Source organism: Hyperoodon ampullatus (assembly GCF_949752795.1).
Source record: "Hyperoodon ampullatus genome assembly, chromosome: 17".
In the NCBI taxonomy this organism is placed as follows: Eukaryota; Metazoa; Chordata; class Mammalia; order Artiodactyla; family Ziphiidae; genus Hyperoodon; species Hyperoodon ampullatus.
Genome location: NC_136930.1, coordinates 61,192,661 through 61,205,924, shown reverse-complemented (window position 1 = coordinate 61,205,924; position 13,264 = coordinate 61,192,661). Strand labels below are relative to the sequence as shown.

The 13,264-nt window shown below is 38.2% G+C and overlaps 1 pseudogene across 1 annotated transcript in view; it reads left to right on the top strand.

Annotated features, from left to right (window-relative positions):
* LOC307065359 (metalloendopeptidase OMA1, mitochondrial-like) overlaps positions 1–11,225 on the top strand; it is a 37,528-nt pseudogene extending 26,303 nt beyond the window's left edge. Inside the window, exons 3-4 of the transcript in view lie at positions 9,287–10,117; positions 10,354–11,225. The product of the transcript in view is annotated as a metalloendopeptidase OMA1, mitochondrial-like (transcript). The remainder of the gene's footprint in view (positions 1–9,286; positions 10,118–10,353) is intronic.
* The last annotated feature ends 2,039 nt before the right edge of the window (positions 11,226–13,264 follow it).

The following is a 13,264-nucleotide window of genomic DNA, read 5'->3' as shown; positions in this document are numbered from 1 at the left end:
TTTTCCTCTTGTAAGAAGAGATATTGATGATTTTGAAATATATAGAAATAGCTTCATAGCCTAGGATCAGTGGTCCAACTAATTGACTTAAAAGATATGAATGGATTTATTAAGGGTATATTAAAAGTACACAAACACTATATGTAATTTATTTCTTATAGAACTTACAATCCTTTTAGTTTCTATTATATGAATTTAACAGATAAAAGAAAAGAGAACCAGAGATTTAAAGAAAATCACCCAAATGAGTAAATGCCAATGCTAAAATTTGAAATTGGAGATTTCATGTCTCTCTGACATCAAAAACCCTTATTCATAACATGACATTTGGCATGTTGCTTTGAGCTTCAGACTTCTCAGTTGAAAAGGAAGGTGGGTGGTGGTCATTCATTTCATTATGAAGTATTTATTGAGCTATTATATACTAGACATATGCTAAAGATATAATAGTAAGCTAAGCACAGAAACGATGTGTAACCTTATAGGGTGACAAATATTAAAATAATCATACTGAAAAATGAATAACCAGAAACTGATTTCAGATACTCTGGAAGATAGAAACATGAGTCTATGTTTCATTCCTATGCGCATAAGGAATGTTTGGAGTAGGGATAGAGGGGGAGAGGGTGGGCAAGTTTCCCTTGGGAAGTCCTGAAAGAGAAAATAGTGGGAGCAGATGTTGGTGGTGAGAGGAGCATGGCTTTTTCAAGGACCCGAGTTTTGTCATTGGAACTGGATGGAGTGTAAGGGAGATTTACACAACAAACTTTTTCTAACCAATGCAGTTGTTCTGTGGTTTAAAGTCAAACAGGGGCAAGGCTAGCCAGGGGAAAGTGCTTTGTAAATTAGGAATCACAATGTTAACATGAAGGTTTGTGGAAGTTTTGCTGATTTCTTATTTTAAATGACTAGAACTTTCCCCCCAAACTATTCTTAATGTCTTAGCATAGAGTGGAATCTTTTCATGGCATAAAATTGGGGTTTATGGAGGAGCTTCTGTTTCAACAGTGACAGAGCTGGAGACAATTCTCAACAGACGTTAGCTTAACTCCTGGGGTGAAAATGTGCTTCAAAGCATCAAATATGCAGCCCCTGGCTGTTTCTAAAGAAGCCACCCTCAGACTGACAATTCTGCATTTGTAGTTTGATTAACCATAAATGTGGGCTTCTTAGCTGAAGTGGGGAGAGTCAGAGAAACCCAGGTTGTTTCATGAGACAGAGGACAGAGGAGAATTCTCCCCACTGGAGAGTGAAGGAAGCAGTGGAGAGAAACATATAAGTTGGTGACTGATGGGTTGGTAGGTGAGTGGTCCTGCAGCAAAGACAAAAAATTTCCGCCTGGGAGTCTTGCCCACCTCCCTCCCAGATTTGCCTTCTAGTGAGGACTGCACCACACCCTCTTTCCAATGCACGATATGGGGATAGCGACTCATCTCCTTCCCGATCAAAACTATTTTCTTTCACTCAGAACACCTAAGAACAATTGCTTGCTGAATACAGCTTCCAAATATGCATGTAAAACTTCTTAAGACTCCTGGCTTGACTGTGTTGGGGGTTTAGGAGTCCACTGTCAGGTACTGCATGAAGTGTTTAATGTTGCTTCTGAAGATTGTTTTCTCTTGATTTAACTTGGCGCTCTGTAAAGGAAAGGCAGCACGGGGCCTGGTGACATGCATGGGCAAGGGGCTATTGCACTGGTGCTACCACTATAGTTCATTTGTCACCAGGTAAGTGATTTATCAACCACTCAGAGCCTCAGGATCCAGCTCTGTGAGACGTTTAACCAGAAAATTCCCTTCTAACTATAAAAATATATTCCTTATTTAGATTATTTAATTTTAGTTTTAAACTAAAGGAAAACAAGCTATCTAAATGATCATGAATGTAACAGGTAAGGTTACCCTTTTGTAATGAAAAAACACCTCCTAACTAAAGTTCACACATTGTTACATCAGAGACAACCTGGTTTCTGAGGATGAGCATGGGGGAAGCAAAAATATAAACAGACTGGGGTGAAAGTAACAAGACCAGGTTCTAGAACTCTGCTGCTGGTAAACTGTGTGCTCCTTCATCTCTGGTCCTTGACCTGGCTGAGACTGAGTTTCCTCATTTAAGAAATCCTATCCTACCTTTTTTTTTTTTAATTAATTTTTATTGGAGTACAGTTGCTTTACCTTGTTGTATTAGTTTCTACTGCACAGCAAAGTGAATAAGCTATACATATACATATATCCCCTCTTTCTTAGATTTCCTTCCGATTTAGGTCAATTACACAGAGCATTGAGTAGAGCTCCCTGAGCTATACAGTAGGTTCTCATTAGTTACCTATTTTATACATAGTATCAATAGTGTATATATGTGAGTCCCAATCTCCCAATCCTATCCTACCTTAAGGACAATATCAAGATAATAATCAAGACATATTCTGTAGCATTTGACATTCTATAAACTCTTCCTCATTTGTAATCTCAATTCCTTCACACATCACCTTTCCAATGAGGATGGGAACACCCAGGTACGGGAAAGTTACAATTTTTTCCCAGGTAACAAAATCTCATTGTCCTCATGTGGCAGAAACACACCCTAACACAAGCTCTTCAGTGATAATGTGTCATACTCATGTAAATATCTCTTACTGCTCTAAGATAAGAAACTGTTCAATTTGCCCATGAGAAATGAAGGTGAGGACCCCAGGGAGGGGAACAGTGACTTGCGGGGGGTGGTGTGGTGAGGCTGATCCATGGTGCCTATGGGTCCCTGTACACCACCACTACACCTCTATTCCTCCTCCTCTATCAGACCCTCCACCACACATGCTACTGTCCATTATACCTCCCTACTTGGGACCAGAACCCACCTCATCTGTTTTATCCTCTCCACATTTTTCTCCTTAGCAGCTTATATCACTGAGACTTCCAAGGCCCTTGTTAGAAGGAGGTGGTTAGGGATAGGGAACTACAGTCATTGTAAGTAACATGGTCAGAACCTATGCTTACTTAGTCCATGGACCATTATCCCTACTCGGTGCACAGACTTCCATTAAGTAATGCTTGAAGGACAGATAAGGTCATGATCAAGGTCACTGATGCTGGAAATAAGTTGCTGAAATTAAGGGTCATGCAATATAATTTTAAAAGTTTCTTATATCACAAAGTCTTTGAAAATGCTAATAGTAATGGACAGATGCAGGAATTATAGAGCTGCAACCATGAAGATTGTGACTTTGCATTCCTGCTATGTATCAGGTTAGACAATCTTCATTCATTCATTCAAAAGCCCTTTGTAGATCATATTCAATGTGTCAAGTAACGTGCTGGGGGTTTTAAGAAGAAAGACATAGGCTCTGTTTTTGGGGAGTACAGACATTAAGTATACATGACACATGTGCCCCTACTTCTACTTTCATTCTTCCGGCAGACCTCATGAGTTACTTACAGCACAGTTGCACTCGTAAACTATCTCAGCATAGTGTAACTGATTTCAGGGTTGGTATGAGTGGTAAAACTTTTTCTTCTAGTGACACTGCAGAAACATTCATGAATATATCACTGAGCTCCTACACTGTATTTGAAGTCCACTAAAATGCCCAGTTTCTGCTACATGAATATACACACCAAGAAAGGATAAGTTCCACTATCAATATTTTATTTTATTTTATTTTTCCTTATCAATATTATACTCAGCTTTCTAAGTGGCTTTCTCTTCAAATGCCCAGTTTCTGACATTTCTAGTGCCCTTCACATTGGGAAGTTTGCAAATGATTTTAAGGAAGAGTTGCATGGATATTAAAGACAAGCTTTTTGCTTCTTGTATGAGGATAGCAATCTCTTCCCACTCAAGCATGTCTTCAGTGAGAATTTATGAAGTGCTTTGTGCCTATTGGACATAGCAGATTTTGCGACAATGAGAAACCATTTTTGACCTCAGTTTAATGGAAGAGACATGTATGAAAATAAATACCAATCATAATAAAGCAACTAGAGGAATGAACAAAGCTCTAGAAGAATCCAGGGGAGAAAAAGATTAATTCTGCCAGTGAGCATCATAAAATGTGTTTAAAGGGAGGGATATTTGAGCTGGATCTTGAAGGGTAAGTGGAGTGCAGTAGGCTGAGAGGATGAAAATAAGCTTCCTAAGAAAAAGAAGAACAGGAGATCCAAATACACTGAGGTTTGAAAACACATCATGCAAAACTAAGGGTGAGGGCTTCCCTGGTGGCGCAGTGGTTGAGAATTTGCCTGCCAATGCAGGGGATATGGGTTCGAGCCCTGGTCTGGGAAGATCCCACATGCCTCGGAGCAACTGGGCCGGTGAGCCACAACTACTGAGCCTACGTGTCTGGAGCTTGTGCTCCGCAGCAAAGAGAGGCCGCGATAGTGAGAGGCCCATGCACCACAATGAAGAATGGTCCCCACTCACTACAACTAGGGAAAGCCCTTGCACAGAAACGAAGACCCAACACAGCCAAAAAAAAAAAAAAAAAGCTACAAAACTAAGGGTGATAAAATAGTTTGGGCTCAGATTATGAACAGACTAGAATGCCAGGTTCATAATATTATAAATGAAAGAGCAAATACTATCCCTGACTTGTTTATTAACATTATTTCCAGTTTATGTATTTTCTAGGCTGATTAAATGTCCACAAGCCAAGGAACTATTGGTTTCTGCCACTAAATGAGCTGGTTCATCAACATGGGAAATCTTTTGTGACCTCCCAGAAGGAAAAGGAAGAGAAAGAAGGGAGAAAGGAAGGAGGAAAGGTAGCGGGGAGGAAGGAAGGAAAAAAGGAAAGAAGGGACGAAAGGAGGGAGAGAGGAATGGAGAGAAAGTGAGAGTGAGGGAGATCGAGATAAATTGTAATTGAGAGAAAAGAAAAAAGGAGAAAGTAGAGAGGGAAAGAAAAAGTAAGAAATCATTTGGGTTCACTGCCAACAAGAGTTAGGAAAGCTGATTTCTTAAGATAAACTGAAGTAAAAACAAAATATGCTCCATATGTTGAAACTGTATACTTAGTTTGAGATAAACAAAAACATGTTTGGAGAATAGCTGCCATAATTAAAAAGAAATTAAAAGAAAGAAAGAAAAACCATCTGGGGATAAGTACATATTTAAACTCATACACACACACACACACACACACACACACACAGACAAAAACACACAGTGATTCCAAAACTTGAAGTTTTTCTTGATTTAAGTAAACTCTCTTGTTGCAAAAGGGCATTGCATCAGTCTTTGCCCAAGCACCAAGCAACTTATGTTCCACACTGAAGATATACAGAGCTACTCAGCATTACTCAAACACCAAGACCTTTCCAAATCCTGTCCTTTGCTCCTGCTTTCTTCTGTTCTATAAACACACATGCTCCCTTTTCTCTCTGGCCGACTCTGACTTCCTCCTGAGTGCCCAGCTCAAATGTCACCTTCTCCCAGCAGAGTGCCAGACACATGGCAAAGTTGATAACGGCTTCCTCATCTGTGAACTTTGAGCATGTGTATAAGTTTCCTGTGGCTGCCGTAACAAAATACCACAAACTGGGTGGCTTAAAACAATAGTTTATTGTTTAACAGTTCTGGAGGCTAGAAGTCTGAAATTTGAGAGTCAAGATCAGGTTTGGTTTCTTCTGAGGACTCTGAGGGAAAATCTAGTCCATGACGTTCTCCTAGCTTCTAATGATAGCTGGCAGTCTTTTGTATTCTTTGGACTATAGGTGCATCACTCCAATCTCTGCCTCCATCTTCACACAGTGTTCTCCCTGTATCTCTGTGTCTTCACATGGCCATCTTCTTATAAGGATACCAATCATGTTGGATTAGTGCCCCACCCTATTCCAGTATGACCTCACTTTAATTTATAAGTCACATCTGCAATCACCTTATTTCCAAATAAGGCCACTTTATGAGGTACTGGTGGTTAGAACTTCAGCGTGTCTTTTGAGAGACACAATTCAACTCATAACAACAAGACACTAATATAGATCTGGTTTCACTGAAGATGTATGCATGTCTGTGTCCCCAATCCCTAAAGAAGTTGATAAGAAACTCCTTTTCAAGGATTATATATATATTTTTTAACCTAGTGTTTACAAGACTAGCATAGTCAATTTAGTAAATTCATAGTTCATGTCTTCTAAATTGAATTACATTTTGAAAATTATGGACAGAGTGTTCCTGATTAAAGCTAAAAGGAAGTTAAGAGGTAGTTAAGTCTACACTTGAGGGGAAACACACAGCACATGGTGACACTCTTGTCATTGCAATTCCAGACAGAGATTTCTACCTCTACAGTGGGCAATGTGGCAGAGGAGAACTGTTGCCTGGAATAACCTAAAGGGATCAGCATCTGAGAATGAAAGACCCATGTTCAAATATAGTTCTCTCTAGGTAGCTATATAGTATTGATACTACCACTTCTTCTCTGTTTGCCTCAGTTTATCCTCCAAAGATGAAAATTAGACAAGAAAGAGAGTGACTTTAAAATGTAAAGATATCTAAGAACTCTTTTTTTCAAATGAAATCTTTCTCAAAGCCCCAATTTAAATAGCAGTTCTTTGTGAACCTGCCAGAGATCAGGCGAAGAAAGTGAGCCTGGAATGCCACTGGATTAGTCATCACCAAGGAGTCTCCACAAAAAGCTCTAAAGAATTCTGGAAACATAGATCTAAAAATACTCAGTCAGGTGAAGGTCCAGTTCATATATAGTCATAGACATAGAGGGTCATCCATTAAAAAAAGAAAAGAAGAAGGAAGAAGAGAAGGACAAGGAAGAGAAGAAGAAAAATAAGCAGAAAAAGAAGACAGAGAGGAGAAGAAGAGGAGGAAGAGGAAGGGGAGAGGGAAGGGGAAGAGAAAGGAGAAGGAGAAGGGGAAAGGTAGAAAACTTATTAGAAAATAAGCTGCTAGGGAGGAAAATTGTAAGGAGGGCCAAAGATCTTGGACAAATTTTTCATAGCCATAGAAATGTATTTCAAAACATCTTCCCAATTTTATCTTTGTAGTCATATAGTAAATTCTAAATTAGGTTAGCCATATTTTTTACAAATAAGGAGTTCTTCTGGAGCAGTCTCATTTGTGTTTTAACCCCCCAGTACTTATTCACTGTGCCAGACACATAATGGGTATTGTAAATGTTTGCTGAATGAATGAACTAATGTATTGGAGAGTCTGTTTCAAACTGTTTTAAAATTTTCAGGTAATCTTGGAAATGTATCAAGATGAGAGTAGGCATAATTTGAATGTCAGTATTCTATTGAATTTGTATCAGAGAAATGAAATACTGTGGTCAAATCTCTAGTGGCTTTATATTCCAGATTCAACACAGTTGTGAAGAAGGAACACAGAAAATAGACATTTTTTCGAACTTGTCTTGGAAATTAGCCCAAGAGCCAAATGTTTTACTTATTGGTATGTTTCTTATCTCAGACCATAACTAGTAAACATTTCAGATCACACATACACCCAATGTTTGTTTGTATTTACTGTAATTCCCTATGCAACTCCAGATGCTTGGACCATTTAGGCATCTAATACATGTTTGATGAATTAAGGAATAAATGAAGGGACACGAATAAAATGAGCTAAGATTCTGACATCCATTAGCAAGCTGTTACCAGTTTTCATCGGCCTAGTTTAAATGTAGGCCATCCATTTGGAAAAAAAGGAATGGAAAAACATGGTACAAAGAACTGATCTGTTCAATGCTTTTGAATCAATACTTAAAATATAATCACTTGTAAAACATTTCGTACAGCATGAGGTAGAATACTGGATTTTGACTCCGGGTTTGTCTCCACATTACTATGTGAGATTAACTTTTTGGCTAAGAAGATTGAGCTTGGTCTCACCTACATTAATATATTCTGACTTTATGGAACAAAGATGAGATTTTCTTTAGGTCTGATATCGTCCAATATGATTGTGACATGATTATATATGAGATTGGACAATTACAATATGTGTACATCCCAGGCAGCCTTTTGATTTAGCATCTTTGTTAGACAGCCATCATCTCAAAGTTTTACTTTAAAGAAATAAAATTTTGTCTCTTTGATTAATTTCTAGGGAAAGTTGTAGAAAAAAATTCACCCTCTGTGCCTCAAGCAACATACCTCTGGCTCTATACTTATACTGCACTCTATATTTGAAAGATCTGCAATTAAGTGGAGACCTTCTTCTTCTTTTTTTTAAAATTAATTAATTTATTTATTTTTGGCTGTGTTGGGTCTTCATTGCTGCATGTGGGCTTTCTTTAGTTGCGATGAGCAGGGGCTGTTCTTTGTTGCGGTGTACCGTCTTCTCATTGCGGTGGCTTCTCTTGTTGCAGAGCACGAGCTCTAGGTGCACAGGCTTCAGGAGTTGTGGCATGTGGGCTCAGTAGTTGTGGCTCATGGGCTCTAGAGCATAGGCTCAGTAGTTGTGGCACATGGGCTTAGTTGCTCCATGGCAGGATCCTGGACCAGGGCTTTAACCTGTGTCCCCTGCATTAGCAGGCGGATTCTTAACCACTGTGCCACCAGGGAAGTCCAGTGGAGAACTTCTTCTTACAAGAAAGTTTTATTGGGCATTATTTGAAAGTGGAACATGAATGGGAGTGGTAAGGGATTGCACTTACAGCTCCTGTAGCTTATCAAATGTTTTTTCCTACTATATACCATACTGCCCTAAGAAGTCTGGCAAATTAAGCATTCTCCACCTCCTGACACTTCCCACTCACTTTGTAAATTATTTCCCTGATTGATGTCAGTGTGACACGCCATGTCTGATCACGCATTTATACAGCAGCTTAAAACTCACAGTGCTTTCATTGGCTTTATGTAGATAGAGTCTCCAGGTCTTAGTAGAATTAGCTGTTCAGATTGATTTCTACTCATTTTTCAAGTAGGGAAATTGAGTCTCAGAGCTTTCAAGATTTATGAAAGGATAGATAATAAAAACGGATGGAATAGTGCCTTGAATCTGAGTATTTGATTTCTAGTTCAAGGCTAATTGACTATACCATAGTGCTCTAATGAGCGTTCAAGAATCAGATTTGCAAAAAAAAAAAAAACAGCTTTGCTTGTTCATACATTCTTTCCTTCAACATATTGACTGAGCATCTATTATTTGCAGGTATTGTGTCTGGTGTTGGTGTTCTAATGGGAATCAAGCCAAAATCCTTTCTTTCATTGAGTTTACAGTAAGGGAGAAAAAGATACAGACAACTGCAAAGCTTACTAACTCACTCAGAAAAGCAAATAAACAAACACAGTCACTAATTTGAGGGACTCATCACTTTTGCCACTGTTAGGATAAATCAAGCAAAAGAAAGAAACGCTTCATCTGTGGATTGTAGTCTGCTAGTAGAAATTGTGTTTTCTTCTGATTTAATTCGCTGACCGACTGGAGAAAATGCAACACACTAGCTGTAACCTCACCAGACTGTCATTTAGTGCAAATGAACCATATAGTAAGTCAGTATCAGGGCCTGGGAATAAATCAGTGTGATAAGTTGACTTTTCTGCTTGGAAACTTTTATTTCCATAGGATTTTCAATAACAAAAGAACAGAATGCCTCTAGAGTACCAAAACTAAGGGAATTTGGATGACTACACAAAAATTACTTCATAGAATGACTCTTTTTCAAGCCTACTGATAAAAGAAGTTGTGTTCATCCCTGTTCTTTCAATATTGTGTCCTCCAAATTTTTCTCCCATAAGAGACATCAGGAGTTTCCACATGTCACAGTCTCAACTTGTCCGATTCCTCTCTTATTGATAACTCTTAAACCAGTGCGGAAACTACTTGTAACCATTGTAAGTATTCAGGGAAATAAGGAAATGGTGGCAAATACTTCCTCCTAATCAGAAGGAACTATCTAAAGAAAGTATAAGGAAGACAAAAACTGGAATTTATTACTTGGATTGCTACTTGCAGTTGCTTTATTTTACTCAGCTGGAGGTAAGTCCAGTCATAGAAAAGAGCAAGCTACTATAATCGGGAAAAGAACATTTCAGAATTTTATCAGTACTGGAACATGAAACATGGATGGAAGAATTTTAAAATGATACGCTAACTAAGAAAGATGCCCCAAATCCCAATCTTTCCCTCCCTCACCCTTCCCCCTTGGCATTTCGGATTAGCAGATGCAAACTAGTATATATAGGATTTATAAACAACGAGGTCCTACTGTATAGCACAGGGAAATATATTCAGTATCCCGTGATAAACCATAAAAGACAAGAATATGAAAAATAATATGTATATATAACTGAATCACTTTGCTGTATAGCAGAAATTAACATAACATTGTAAATCAACTATACGCCAATAAAATAAGAAAAAAGAAAAAGAAAAACACACAATACCACTGTTAAGGACAAGAAGTGGTTTATCATCTAACTGAGCACAGTAAAGATATCCTAGGGATCTCTGAGAGATTATTCATGTGGTTGATTCCCCAGATAAATGCCTTTGTGATTCCAATTTTAGTATATGTGCTGAGCCAGCACTTCCTTTGTGATTCCAAATGGACAAATGTTTATCTTCACTGAGCTTTTACATAGTGTAACTGATATTCATCAACTTTTCTTCTTTCTGGGCTATGAAATAGAACATGCAGTACTTGGGCAGGCTGCAATAAAAGACCAGCTTGATTGATTTATTGGATTTCTTAGGTTTGATTTTTCACACAGTGATTTGAGCCGTTTATCCTTGAGATAGTTTGGCAGTTTTGAGAAAGTCTGCATTGCAAGAGTATATGTTTGATTGACCGAACAGTAGAATATTAGAGGCTGAAGTTGACAAAATTGGACTATAGTTTGCTGCAAAGTCTGTGTGGATGTCAGAGCCAGTCCAGTGTTTCAGCAGCAGATGAAATTTGCAGGTAGCCTCCATGGTCATCCCAAGTTTCCAGAATGGTTATGCACACACCCTTCTCATGGAAATTGAGCTGAGCACTTTGATAGATGCATACCACTGGCTCTCTGTAATTGCCTACTGCTTTCTGGACCAGACCCTCAATTACTATTCAAACTTGGCATGATGTATTTTCTTGAAGAATCAGAAAAAGAAGACCTAAATATCGCTGTTAAAAAAAAACGGATACTCTTCCCATTTAAAAACGGGAGCAAATGCCATTAACATACAGAGTTGAGAACAAAAAACTGGAAGTTGATTTAAAATGTTTGAGACACAAGACATGTAGAATGCAGCAATCTATCATTTTTATATTACTTTTTAAAAAATGATGTTTGACATGAAAACAAAAGTGGATAGTCAGAATCAAGCCATCTATGTTAGAGGTGTTAACTAAATTCCTCTGATGTATTTATTTTTTATGAAACACTGATTATTTTAATCTATTTTAAAAATCTTCAATGAGGAAAATGTCACAGAATAAATTTATATTACACTTTAAAAAATTATTAATTGTGTCTCTACTATGTGCAAGGGATTACTCTAAGCCTGTGGGGAAAGTGACCCAGAAATCAATCCACCCTTGCAGAAAGCCTGTTACTCAGTCACTGTGAAAAATCAAGCAGCTCAGTCTTTAGCCTCCATTTGGAAGATGCCATGTACCTGGTTCGAGAATGGAAGAGAAGCTAAAGATACCTTGGGGTATTGGCTTGATATTTAAGAAAACATTCAAAATTAAGTCTTTTGCTCAATTAGTAGACCACCTCAGTGAAAATATACTCCTTCAAGTGACCATATTTACCACTTAATTAGAGATCTTACCAGAACCTGTTTTTCCTGATGTCTTTTGTTTGCCAAATTCCTTTTGCATTACTTTTCAATGGATGGTAGCTATTCTCTCCCAAATGCTGTGTCCAGAGTGGGGAAACATTCCTACACCTTTCCTTTATCTTTCTATGCTTAATTTTTTTTAACAGAACTTATTTTTTAGAGCAATTTTAAGTTCACAGCAAAATTTTTTTTTTTTTTTTTTTTTTTTTTTTTTGCCGTAGGCGGGCCTCTCACTGCTGTGGCCTCTCCCGTTGCGGAGCACAGGCTCCGGACGCGCAGGCTCAGCGGCCATGGCTCACGAGCCCAGCCGCTCCGCGGCATGTGGGATCTTCCTGGACCGGGGCACGAACCCGCGTCCCCTGCATCGGCAGGCGGACTCTCAACCACTGCGCCACCAGGGAAGCCCTCACAGCAAAATTGAATGGAAAGTACAGAGTTTCTATTATGTCCCCTGCTCCCCTCTCCCACATACACCCTACCCTGCCATCAACATTTCACACTGGAGTGGTATATTTGTTATAATCATTGAGCCTACACATCATTATAACCCAAATCCACAGGTTATATTAGAATACGCTTATGGTGTTTACATTCTATGCATTTTTACAAATACAAAATGACATGTATCTACCATTATAGTATCATAGTATCGTATAGAATAGTTACACTGCACTAAAAATCCTCTGTGCTCTGTCTTTTCATCCCTCCCGGGCCCCCAACCCCTGGCAACCACTGATTTTTTTATTGTCTCCATACTTGTGCTTTTTTCCAGAATGTCATATAGTTAAATCATATAGTATGTAGCTTTTTCACCTAGTAATATGCATTTAAATTTCCTTCAGGTCTTTTCACAGCTTGATAGCTCATTTCTTTTTAGTGCCGAATAATATTATGTTGTATGGATGTACCACAGTCGATTTATCCATTCATTTACCGAAAGACATCTTAATTGCTTCCACATTTTGGCAATTATGAATAAAGCTGCTATAAACATTTGTGTGCAGGTTTTTGTGTGGACACAACTTTTCAACTCATTTGAATAAATACTAAGGAGGGTGATTGTTGGATAGTGTGATGTAAGATTATGTTTAATTTTGTAAGAAATTGCCAACCTATCTTCTAATGTGGCTGTACCATTTGGCTTTCCCACCAGCAATAAATGCATGTTCCTGTCGCTCCACATGTGTGTATTGTTAATGTGCTAGATTTTGGCCAATCTAATAGGTATGTAGTGGTATTGTATTGTTGTTTTAATTTGTAATTCCCTAATGACATATAATGCAGAGCATCTTTACAAGTGCTTGTTTGCCATCTGTATATCTTCTTTAGTGAGATATCACTTCAGAGATTTTGCCCATTTTTTACTCGTTTGTCCATTTTCTTATTGTTGAGTTTCAAGAGTTCTTTGCATATTTCAGATAACAATCTTTAACAGATATGTCTTTTGTAAACGTTTTCTCCCAGTCTGTGACTTGTCTTCTCATTCTCTTGATCTTTATTTTTTATATATGTTTCCTATGTGTAGAAGAAACATGGGTTT